At 41.4% G+C, this 12,354-nt stretch overlaps 1 protein-coding gene across 6 annotated transcripts in view; it reads right to left on the bottom strand.

The window, feature by feature from the left end:
- Positions 1-12,354, bottom strand: part of LOC137182800 (uncharacterized) — a 158,459-nt gene that overhangs the window by 36,037 nt on the left and 110,068 nt on the right. The gene's annotated exons all lie outside the window — the stretch shown is intronic.

The raw sequence follows: 12,354 nt of genomic DNA on the forward strand, positions 1-12,354 counted from the left end.
AGACAAACTAAATTGTCAATGGGCCAAAAATGTGACTTTTTTGCTGACTAAAATAAGTCATGACATGTTGGTTAAGACTGGTCTGTGACGTAAGCTACTGTGGCAAGTTAAATATCTCCACCAATATACTGGGCTAATCAAACGCTAAGATCCTGACAGGATGACTGATCACCTGCTTGCTTTGCCTCACCTCTGGACTTATTAAAGAAAAACACCACAGGCCATGCTTTCACAAAACTCATTGGTCAACCACATTGGAGAATGTGATGGGTGAAATTCATCACTAAAAACTCTTCAGCCCAAACAAAACACACACTGGAGCACCAAACAACACATGACCTCTGGTCATTACTGTCTGCCTCAGAGAAGACACATTATGGGACAAATGTGAGCGGAAAAAGACGGCTGTTGACTCTCGCTGCGGGGATGACATGAAAAAAGAGAAGCAAGAGAGAAATCTTTGCTTTTACTGTGCTTCTGATAGAGTCTCAGCTAGAACTTACCAAAGAACTACTTAGCTCTACATTTGGTCTACCTGAAGACACAGTACTATCTGCTGAATTCTGGAAGTGATATATAACCAGCTTCTCTGGGCATTTGGTCTAAAAAACTGCAGTTTTGTAGTATTACAGCAGCAACTGCACAAATAGATCTCACAGACAAACCTACTCTACCATTACACTCACATAATAAACACAGAATCTTCACAAGAATACATAAACAGAGCAGCTAGACATGTTGTACGACTCATTTGAGAGCAATTTCACAAGGTAATTGAGGCTTTGTGTGTGTGTGTTTGTAAGTGCCGCCTCTCTTTGATTAAGGTGACCTTAGATTGTGCACTTACCGAATTTCAGGCTGAGCAGCAGAGGTTAGAGCACAACTCATTGGCTTCCTGAACACATTACCTTAATGATGCCATTCCTCACGCCTCCATTTCAACACATTTAGAGATGGAGCAGTTACAACGTCTATTAAGACATTCAAATGTCTCCCCCAGCTATTTACAGTACCCACTGCTCTAGCACAAAAGGGTAGCCTGAATTAAGTGTGACAGCGCCGACTCGTTCCCCTTTCCAAACAGACAAAATACATAGACAAAGTCATTATGCAGGAACAGTCATTAAAAATTTAGATTACAGCTTCCTTGCTTCCCTGAAAACTCTTGTCTTTCTCTGTTTGTTAATGGGGTTGTTTTTCTTTTAATATTACAGTGTTGATTATGACAGATTGTGAAGCCGGCTCTGAAAGCTGCTTGCTCCTGTGCCTGGCATCTGATCAAACCTCATTTACTCGACTGGGGGATTGAATGAAATGTCTGATCATTAACACCGTGTCTGCCTCTGGAGGAGGGGTGGCTGTTTGCCTCCTACACATTTTATCTTTCGGTGCATCTCTGTTTAAGCTGCTGTTTTTCGATGCTGTCTATCAATGAATTCAACCATCACAAACCTACATAAAGTCTGTGTAACACACAACAGGTATAGGCAGTGTCCTTGAATGTTGAAAGCTATTTACTTCCATCGTCAGTTGCCAAAGATAAAATATTAAAAAGTCTAATTGGATTGTCAGCCTCTCCTCTCATACTCTAGTTCTTGGCCAGGTTATTGTCCGATGAGCTACACATCTAAGTGAGAGGTCCTTAATGTGATCAAGTCCCCACAGACTATCTGTTCCACATTCTGGCCTGTGTAAGCGGTTTTCCCCATGTTTCCAGGTATTTGGGGTATTCTTGGGAGGAGACAAGGGCTATTGAGAGTGTTTATGTTCCTGGCTTGTACAGAGGTTTCTAATGTGTAACACAGGGCACTTCAGTATTCAGATGCCTGGGGCTATTCTCTAAGTGGTCTTTACTTTGAAAACACAGGTGCCCTCCAGGGGTTGATGAGCGGTGGTTGTGTGCATGTGTGTATGTATGAGGAGGTAGTGAGCTGGGAGGGCAGATAAAGGAGCTACACTGTTCTGAGGCCCATGCAATGTTCTGAATAATATATCCATACATCGTCGGTCCATGTCAGACTTTGATTCAGTGTGGTGGTCTTGCAGAAACCACTGTGGTATTATCTTTAATAATGCAAACTGGGATTAGGAGCTTGCTCTCTTCTGATACATATGGGCAAATCAATTAATTCCACTGACATTCCCCCCACAGCACATATAAATACAACACTGTGCTTAGGTTTCTTGTTTTTGCTTTCTAAAGCAGGCGTGAATAGTTCAGTTTTTATGTCCTTATTCTAAACAAAAAGCTCTACAGTGCAGTGAAGATTTGTTATTGTTACAGATAACAAAGTTAGAAAAATTAAATTAGAACTAAATTAGAAAAATAAAGTTGCATACCCCCCAGTGCTGGTGCATAAGAAAATAATATTTGTGATAAAAATTAATAGTAGAGCTTTGACATACTTTACATCTCACTATAATTACCTCTCAGGCAACCATGACCATGCAGGAAAATGCATTATATGGCCTGTTGTAATATAAACATGCCACCATCATGTAAATACAGCATTACTGCAGACCTTTTTTTTCCACATTGTCCAAGTAGAAAACCAGTTTAAACAAGGATAATGAAAGAAAATATCAGTTTGCTATGCATTTCCCAGAGTTTGTAGTGTCAGTGAGTGCAGTGCTGATGGCCAGGCCTCACGACCATTTTAAAGGCTATAGACCACTTATCAGATCTCAGCTGGTCCTCATGCCAGTGACCTTGGTAATGAGGAGCAGCTGGAGCAACAGTCATTAGGTCTGGCTATCTCCACCTTCAGAAACCATCTTTTATTTCCATAAAACCTTTTATCTACTTCTCTCTGTGCTGCTATACAGTCTAGCACCGGCCGAGGGCCATTAATGACTACAGCAGTATAGCAAATGTCATTACATAGCGTGTCTTATCAATACTTCTAAAAACAGAACATCAATGGAAATAGAGGCAGAGCACATATAATATGTTTCTGGTAGTGTCACAATCTTGTAGGTCTAATTAAGCTGAGTTCAACAGAAAGGCTGCATGAGAGGAGAGAGGAGACGGTGACCCAATTAAAACCAAATCGAAACTCAGACTCACTCTACAATGTGGCTCATGCACACAATGAGCAGGAACTTGTGAAAACAAGGAGAACAAGCTTTATTAGTCCATAAAAAGCCCTGTTGCTACATTAATATTCTAGCCTAATGAAAGCAGCTTTTTCCCCCATTTCCCTACACTTGCCTGTCACTGTTCGGTTCATAAATATTGTCTTATTATGATCATCATGACTTTTTTCTCCAGATATGCAGAAAAATTCAGAGCCAATTACCAGAATGACAGGTGAAATGGGAGCATGCTGAGAAAAAACGAAAGGTTGCTATGGTGATATAGCCAAAGAATCAAGACTGTATGTGTGTGGTCATGTGACTAATATCTGACTGAACTACTGCTACGCTCAGGCCCTGTACACCAAAGGACACTTAACCTCAATCGCTGGCAGCAATCGCAGACCCATCCAGCTGAATTTATTTGCTATTTCTGTCTGCAGGTCAGCCTGGCTGTGTGTCTGCTGCGGCAGATACAGACAAATATATTCTCAACTCTCATCTTCCTAATGACAGCCTTTGAGAACTGAGCACAGTGCTAAAGGGGGCCGTAGTGGAATATTTACAAGTTACAACATCTGCATTTTAAGGAGGTTTCTGACAGTGTTACAACATTCAGGAGTAGTGGATGCAAAGCAGGACAATACAGAGTCAGATGCAGCAAAAACATACATGTAACTGACACAGACACACAAACAAAGATGTGCCTGTAATAGATTAACTGTAAAGAGGCAGAAGGGCTGTCAAATATGATGGAGCAAAGTGACATTAGAAAGAATTTCCTGCCTGAGCATGTTGTTAGGAGTTCCTTTTTTCAGTGGCAGCAATGAAATTATATATGTATGTTCTGATCTGTGTGCTGTTAACAGAGCACCTCTGTGCCTATACTGTATGCTGTGTGAACTGTGTCCCACTCTGTGATCCCCCTTATTAAGAATACAATACCTTATACACAGACAAGGATTAATATTTGAGAATGTGTAAAATGGAATTGGAAATGAAATGACTTGGATCAAAAGTTAATTAAGAAACACATCTTGCACAAATATATCTTTTTAGATTGTGCCTGCTGGTACGACAGCAGGGCGCGTTCAAACCATTCTAACTGAGCCCATCAATAGCAGACTAATACAACTACTCGGCAACTGGAGAGGAACAAAAAGTGGTCTTTCGGTCTTTGTATTTGTCTCAATCAAAGGACAAAGTCTACTTGAGGATGTACTTAAAAGTGTGAGGATAATTATTGCTATTTTTTCTTCTTAAATCACTTGATACAAAGCAAAAGAGTCAAGCTCACTGACAGCATGGTAGGACCACAAAAATCCTATCCACGGTCATATTTAGAACGGGTGAATATGTTTATCTTATATTACAACTGATTAAAAGTCATTCAAAAGTGAAATGCAACATACAGCAACGCAGATGTGCCACTGATAATGATTCTGGAGTGAAGCGTGTGGATGAAAATTATACAAATAAATAAATAAGCTCAAACAAACGGGAAAAATCATCCCACCAGAGCAATTACGGATCTAATCAGAGGTTTCTGCATGAAGGTACAGCTCTCCTATCTCACTCCCATTTGCATCATAACACAGTGTGCAATATTAATTTCCGAGTTTATTGGAAGTGCAAAGTATGAAAAGCCATTAAGGCCCCAAATAGGAAAGCAATTTGCTGTCACATGGATTCGGCTCTATTAAAAAGAAAAATCTTGTTAACCATTTGGAATTAGAGTCATTTGGCAAAAGGCATTCAGCCGCACTCCAGTAAAATAAGTAATTATGCTTCTCTTCCTTCTATCCCTCTTTTTCTTTTCATTTGCACAAGCGAAGTGGAGAGTGGTGGATGGGGAGAGCGACTGGATGCAAAGGTAATTAAAGTTGTTGGCTATCTGTTTGGTTAATGTAGGGATCAGGCCAGTTGAGAGCCTTGGAGGCGAAGCAAGATGAGAAACACATCCATTTTTCTGTCTCTGTCTACCAGCCCCCAGGCAAACTCTCATCTGGTCCATATATCACCTATTCCAGTCCTGCAATCCACAAACTAAACAGGGAACTATCCATATAGGAAAAGTTGAACTGACTATTCCTCTGAGCTTATCTCGGTTTCATTTATGTTCCAACTGAGCAAAATCTCATTAGCAGCACTCAGTTGTGAGTAGCTTACTGTTTAAATTAAACCATCTCTGCAGGCCCTGATGTTTTAGCAGATTATATACCATGTGCTTTGAGTGCTGAGGGTTGCATACACTCATGTTTGTCACATAACTTTGTATGTCTCCCATCTTAACTTTTCTCTGTTTACCTGATAAAAACCAGGTATACCTTAAATAAAATCCTACAGCAAAACAGTGGACACACATTCTAATGTAAACCCAAAATAACATCTCCAAAGCTTATGCCAACTAGACACATTTGGAGTGAACTACATACACTAAACTAACTAAATACAGCGTGACCTGAACCTTTAATTAGCAGTATTTTCGGGATAGTGTCATGACCTCTTAATCATCCTTTTCCCAGCTCAATGGCTAACCTATCCAACACTGGCTTGCTCCCCTCACTCCTCCATAGGAATAAAAGCCAAAAAAAAAAAAAAAAAGAGGCGGCGATTTATGGGGTGGCGTGTATGGCCTCTAAGGTGTTTTATGGTTGGACCTGCAGGGCCTATTTAGGAAGCACTGCGTGCTCCGTCCTGACCACAGGTATTGATCGTCAGCAATGGCCATGGTGTGGCTGACTAGTTAAAGCCCTGCATGTGCCCTCACAGGGAGATGAAAATGAGGCCTCTGTGTGTAATGATCTGTGTATGAGCAGAGAGAGGAGGCCACAGAGACAGAGAGGAGGAGAAATTAAATCATTCCTTTGCTCTTTCAGGAGAGGCATTGCAGCAGCCATGCTTGGCTGCTTAATGTGGGATCTGTTTTTGAGAGGAAAATTAAAAAGAGAGAGAGAAGAGAGTGAGAGGGGGAGAGGAGGAAAGAGAGATAAATGGCTGGATGTGGAGGCGGTAAATGAGAGCATCCTGATGCAGAGAGCTGTGTGCGGATGTCCCTAATGGGGTAGGCTGATGTGAGCTGTCTGGTAGCTGACCACCACGGTTACACTGAGCCTTCCTGCCTACCCCACACCAGGCCCTCCCAGCACTGAGACAACCACGCTCTATACTAATTGGCAGAAAACGATGGTGCATAACAAGTACAGAAGAGACATTGGTCTAATTTGATAGGGGGTGAAACGATGGATAAAATGCTTCTAATCATATGAGGCATTTTCTTGTCTGTGAGGCAGAGACTACAGCTTTCTCTCCTTCCTCTGGAGAGCCACAAGTCACACAGGGACAAAGACTGTATGAGCAAGCAGATTGTGAATCCATACAAGCTTGAAGCAACACCTGAAATCCACTTGCTTAAGTTGGTCAGTCAGCAAACAGTCAGACTACAAAGCTACACTACATTTCAACTTAACTGTAAAGTCATTAGTCACAAAAAATAACAAAAATAACATGCTTCATTCAATTCCATTCTGAATCTGATTTTTATTCATGGTCTGAATTTGTGAGTATTCTACAAGATGTGTGAATTAGACAATCAAGCAGTGTCAAAATCCCTGGAAAAATTGGCGTAGTTCAAGAATAGAGTGACACTTCCTCTACAAGAGATGAATGAACCTGTTTAAATAGAAGTGATGGTGGGTGTGAAGATGCCAATCACTGAGAACAACTGACATTGTATTGTATTGTTTTTTTTTATTTGAGGAAGTCAAATAAGGCACAAAAACCCTCTGCTGCACACCATGAAACAAAAAAGCTCCAAAAGAACTGGAAAATTCAAATTTTCTTCAGATGATCTGTTTTGTTTGACACGTGTGAAAATCTCTAAAAGATCTGTGTGTCAGGTAAAGACATGGCAGGGACTGGACCACTATGGCTGGATAAGACCCTCTGCATGACCCCGTCCACAGAGCCTCTCACTTTCACCCACCAGGGGTGACTGCCTGTTCATTTCACCTCACCGGCCTCATTAACACAGCCCTCTGCCATCATTAAGACGTTTGCAGTAAAATTAATTGAAAGACAGATTAAAAATAAATTAAGAAAAATGCGTCGCAGAATGCCTACGTGCACTTCATAAATCACCGGGGCAAAGCCAGGAGCTGGCTCCCCATAATTAACTGCAGACTATTTATTTTATCCTGACGGTATAAATTAGAATTCAGACGCACAGATTATATTAGGGCTGTCTGCCATGCGGAACTGCTGAGGGGTGTGCAGAATATTTTAAGGATACAAAGAGGAGAACAGAGAGAGAGAGAGAGAGGGAGGGAGGGAGAGAGAGATAATACAGTATGTAGAAAGGCAAACAATATGTAAATGCATACAAAGCAGAAAGATAACATTTGCGTCCCATGGAGAAAGTATTTACTCAGGCAGTGCATAAAGAAACAATAGACAAACCAATTAACAGCAACAATCAAGTGCATGATTAAATGAAACAACAAATGCCTGATTAAATGAACTGTGCCAATTGTTCCATCGACTCCTCGTCAGTAAAAACAGGATACAAGTTTAACTGCAAGTTCAACCAGTACTGCTTGTATACACTGGGCCTGTGATCAGTAACAGAGCTGGTGACATAACACCAGCCAGGAAGTCTCCACTCACGCTTCTCTGCTGCCTCACACTCCTGCTGTATCATAACCTGGCCACTTCACATGCAAATGCCGACTAAATCTCTTCTGCCAGTCAGCCTCAGACACCCCCCACAGACACACTTGTGTTTCTCAGTCTCTTGCTGTCTGTGCGTCTCTCTCCGTCAGTGCTACAGTCAGTGCTAGCCGCACACTGCCTCCTCGTGGGCACAGTGCCCAGGCTGGCACTGAGCCAGACCTGCTCTGCCACACTGGACTGGCAAAACGCTCCCTCTCTCTCCACACTCCAGATTCCCCACACATCCTTACATCAGAATGCCTGCGGCCCTCTCCTCCTCCTCTCTCCGTCTTTATTCTGCACCACAGCTGAGATCAACACTTTGAAAGTATGCCCTCCAACCAGCCAGAGAAAAATAATGCTACCACTACTACTACCGTGAACAAATAAAGCACTCACACATTTGAATGCTAGGTTATTATGCAATCACACTGAAGGCAGAATCAAGTTATCTATAAACAATGTTACATCAAGGCATCGTACCAGGTATCAGGTGCAAATACTTGAACATGAACAAGCTCTGTGCGGCCTGAGATATATTCAATTTTGTACATTTTTATGAATCAACACAAAAAGACAATATCAGACTACCTGTACATTCAAAGTTGCCCTTGGTAGAAGATACAGTATGACATGATTTGCATTACAGCCCACAGCTAGGAGACAGACACTCCATATATGGAACCTGCACTATATTACTGAATGAAAACAAAAAAAACACTACAGTAAATATTTTAAAATTAGTTTCAAAACGATCAAGTTATCTGTATAAAACATATCTGTACACTGACATCCAGGATATATATTTTTCACAAACAATAAAAAAAACGTAATACAGAAGGTCCTCCAAAAGAATGTAAAAATACATAAAAAGGTGTAAATTAGAAAGTGTCTTTTCATTTCAAAGTATCGAAATTGTGCATTAAGTCAATTTTAACAAGACACTTTTAAACTCATATAATCTATAACTCTCTCTCAGATGCTGATTTTGTTTGAGTTGTTGTAGTTCCCGATATGGCCTCTAAATTTCCTTTTCCTGTTTCCTTTTTCCTGCTCGCTGTTTTTAAACTTATCACCGGTGAGCTGGGAGGATATTCTTGGATTTATGTTTAGTAGTGGGCACAATGACAAAATCAGGTAGTGTATCTTTAAGAATTTCTTTAAGAATCAAGTTTTTTTTAATCGTCTGTTCTGCAAATCTGCAAGTCTCCCACTGTGACAGCCTCACAGAGGGAGACTTGTGCGCCGTGCTGCTCCCAGCACAGAATCCATTTAAATCCTACTGTTTAACAGGGTTAGATCTACTTCCCCTCTGAGTATAATGTCAATTTCAGCTGTGTGTGTGTTGTGTGTTTGCATTTTGATTTTGGAGTACTGGGGGGCAGTGTAGAGAGGGACACAGAGGAGACCGGTGAACAACCTGTGCTGCTGATGGCTTGCCGCCTGGCTTTGTGTCAGTTATAACACGGATGTTTGAAGTACAAACAATGGCCCAATGAGCCACCATGTCCAATCACCTGATCAGCTGTTAACACTACCATTACTGCAAATACTGTATCTAAAATGGTCTATTTGTAATGCAGCAAATGACACATACCTAACCAAAACTTTACCCAACTGGTATTAGCAAAGCATATACCCCAAAATACCAAGCAGGATTTTAAGTCATAGCACGCAAAACAACCATTCTGCCTCAGATGTATAATTTGGTTTCCCTGGTGAGTAAAAAGCCTTGGAGGCGAGTGCATACGCAGCAGTCATGTTTGTTAAGATACATGGCTAGAGTCTGCCTTTTTTCTCAAGCACCGGAAAAAACAGTAAATCACCAGCAAAGAAAATAAATATATACTTATTACATCCTGCACACTGCATATATTCACCTCCTTAACATATTGCACAGGCACAGAGCAAATGTGCAGTGCTGCACACGGGCAAAAACATGCCATGAAAAATGACAGCAGGGAGGGGTAACTGCGGACTGGAATATAATGGTGCGGTGGAGCGGAGGAGAAATAATCATACCTAGTGGTGGGGGAAGAGGGGAGATGGGAGGAGCAAGAGGAAGATGAGTCTGTGCCCTGTAGCAGGGAAATGGAGCTCCACTGCTCTGCTGCTGGCTGCCTGATTCCCCAATAACGTTGCACAAGAGCTCCCTTCAGCAAGGGGAAACAGCAGGCAGCGTCTGTACTCTAGAAATACATTCCCCTGACACTCCACAGCCACAGGAGACACATACATATGCTGCAGTATTGGGCTATGTGCTTTACAGCAAACAGTGAGGTGCTAGTTACAATGTACCTCAAAAAATATGTTTATTACCGACAGATTATTACAGACAGCAAATTATCAGGCTAATTTCAGCAATGACAGTGATAGTCCAGCTGGCTTCTGTCCACTGAATTTTGATCTGAGATAAAATAAGCCTGCAGTCTCTTCTGTGGCCGTTAGGTGTCTCTCTTTCACTTTGCATGGCTGTAGCTCTCTCTCTCACCGAGTGAAGCTCCTCCACTCCTGAACTCCCATCTACACATAATATATACACCATCATTTGAAAATGGCAGCTTTTTGAAAATTCACCTTGATTATCAGACATTAAAAGTGACTTCTCCAGAGCTGAGTGTCTGGCTAGGGGGATGGCTGCAGACAGCAGAACAATGCAGCAGGCTTGGTATTAATGCCTGGCTGGGGTGTGCAGGGAGGAGAGAGGAGCCAGCCCTTTGTTCTCTCCTACAGCCAATTATTTTTTACGTGTGCCTTTTCACAACAACAAGAGAGAATTTAATTTTAATGGACTCACTGGAAAAAAGGAAAAAAAACATCTACAGTATTCTTAAACAGAGATGGGAACTAGCATCAGTGGTTAAGTATATATGCACACATCTCTGTATGAGGCATAGATGGATGGCAGGGGCAACAAGAATGACATCAACCCAAACACACACAGCAGCATGAATATCCTCATGCAAAATGCTAAAACGTGTACTATCTTACTCCCAAACCCAATGCCAAAACATAACTGTGTGCAGCCCTACCCTTATGAAAGAAAGACCCAAAAAAAAGAAAGAAGAAAGACACCAAAATATTACCATCGTTATTTCATTATACAGCATGGTAGTGCAGTGGTGGGGAGCACATTAACATGTGCATACATAGGACACAATGATAAGAAGGCACGCTGTAAAATAGCAAGGATTCCTGATCAAATGGCATGAAAAATAAAAACCTACAATTGCTGTTGGTAGGTATGTGGCCAAATATTTTTCTAATTGGAAGGGCACTTTATCTTGCTGTCAGAGAAGCAGTAAAAAGCGGTGCTGTTCCCAGAAGGAGAGGAGCACAGCTTGCTGGCCTTTTATTAGTGCTGGAGCTCTGATATATGCCTCTGCTCTAGGCTTTCATCAGGAACCTGCACCATAAACACACATGCACATACACACAAAGAACAGTTACAAACTAGCCATACTGAAAACCCAAAGCAACCACTGTTAAAAAAATTCAGCTGAGGTACTTTCTAACATGCAATCAGCATACAGTCAACATAAAATTATTGCCAAAAAGTTCTACAACAAACTGATGATGCCAACAGTAACTGGGGGCATTTTTTCAGTTTACAGGTTAACACAGTGATAATACATAAATTGCAAAGCTGCACAAGAAAGCATTCAAATCCAAAACAACAGAGGAGAATATAGAGCAAATAAATGCCGCAGTACAACCACAGTATAAAATGGTATTGTAACAACCTGGCAGTGTAAAACGGTTAAGTCACTAGAGAATAAGAAAGCACAAAATATAGCTACACCCGAACACTACAGCACAAACTCTTACATATGCAGTTCATGCATAGCCAGTTTTGCACACAAAGGTACTCCAAACTGACTCATGCAGACAGACACATAGACACAAAGACAGTCGGACTGACAGACGCATGCGCATACACACACACACACACACACACACACACACACACACACACACACACACACACACACACACACACACACATACACACACCCACACTCCCAACACACAGGCTAAATTAAATTTCAGTCCTTGGGCAGACAACTAAACTGCTTGTGTGTGGGACCTAGTCTGCAGCACAGCAAAACCAATTCTCTGGAGATGGTGAAATTAAAGGGCAGAATCTAGCCTGTTTATGGTTCTCACTCTCTTCTCCTCTCAATCAAATGTTTTATTAGCAATCATTTGGTCCTAAAAGTCATGTTCTTGGGAGGCAGCTGGCATGATGACAGCAGCTGCTGGACAGGCAACACCACTTCAGCACATACCATTCCCAATTATTTACACCTGGAGCTACAGGTCAGCAAGAAGCTTTAACTAACCACAAGGTAACATGTTTAGAAGTGAGCATGCTTTACCTACATCTTACGTTTCCATGTTCACACTTTTATATGTACTGTATCTTAAATAACTCTCACAATTTTGTGTATAAAGAAGGACATGATTGAACACTAAAAAGCAGATGACTATATTTTTTTATCAATTTGAAAAAAGCCCAGCAGGCCAGATGGTGTCTGGAACTTGCTGAACAATAAGTAAATACATAAA

This window comes from Thunnus thynnus, chromosome 1 (assembly GCF_963924715.1).
Source record: "Thunnus thynnus chromosome 1, fThuThy2.1, whole genome shotgun sequence".
In the NCBI taxonomy this organism is placed as follows: domain Eukaryota; kingdom Metazoa; phylum Chordata; class Actinopteri; order Scombriformes; family Scombridae; genus Thunnus; species Thunnus thynnus.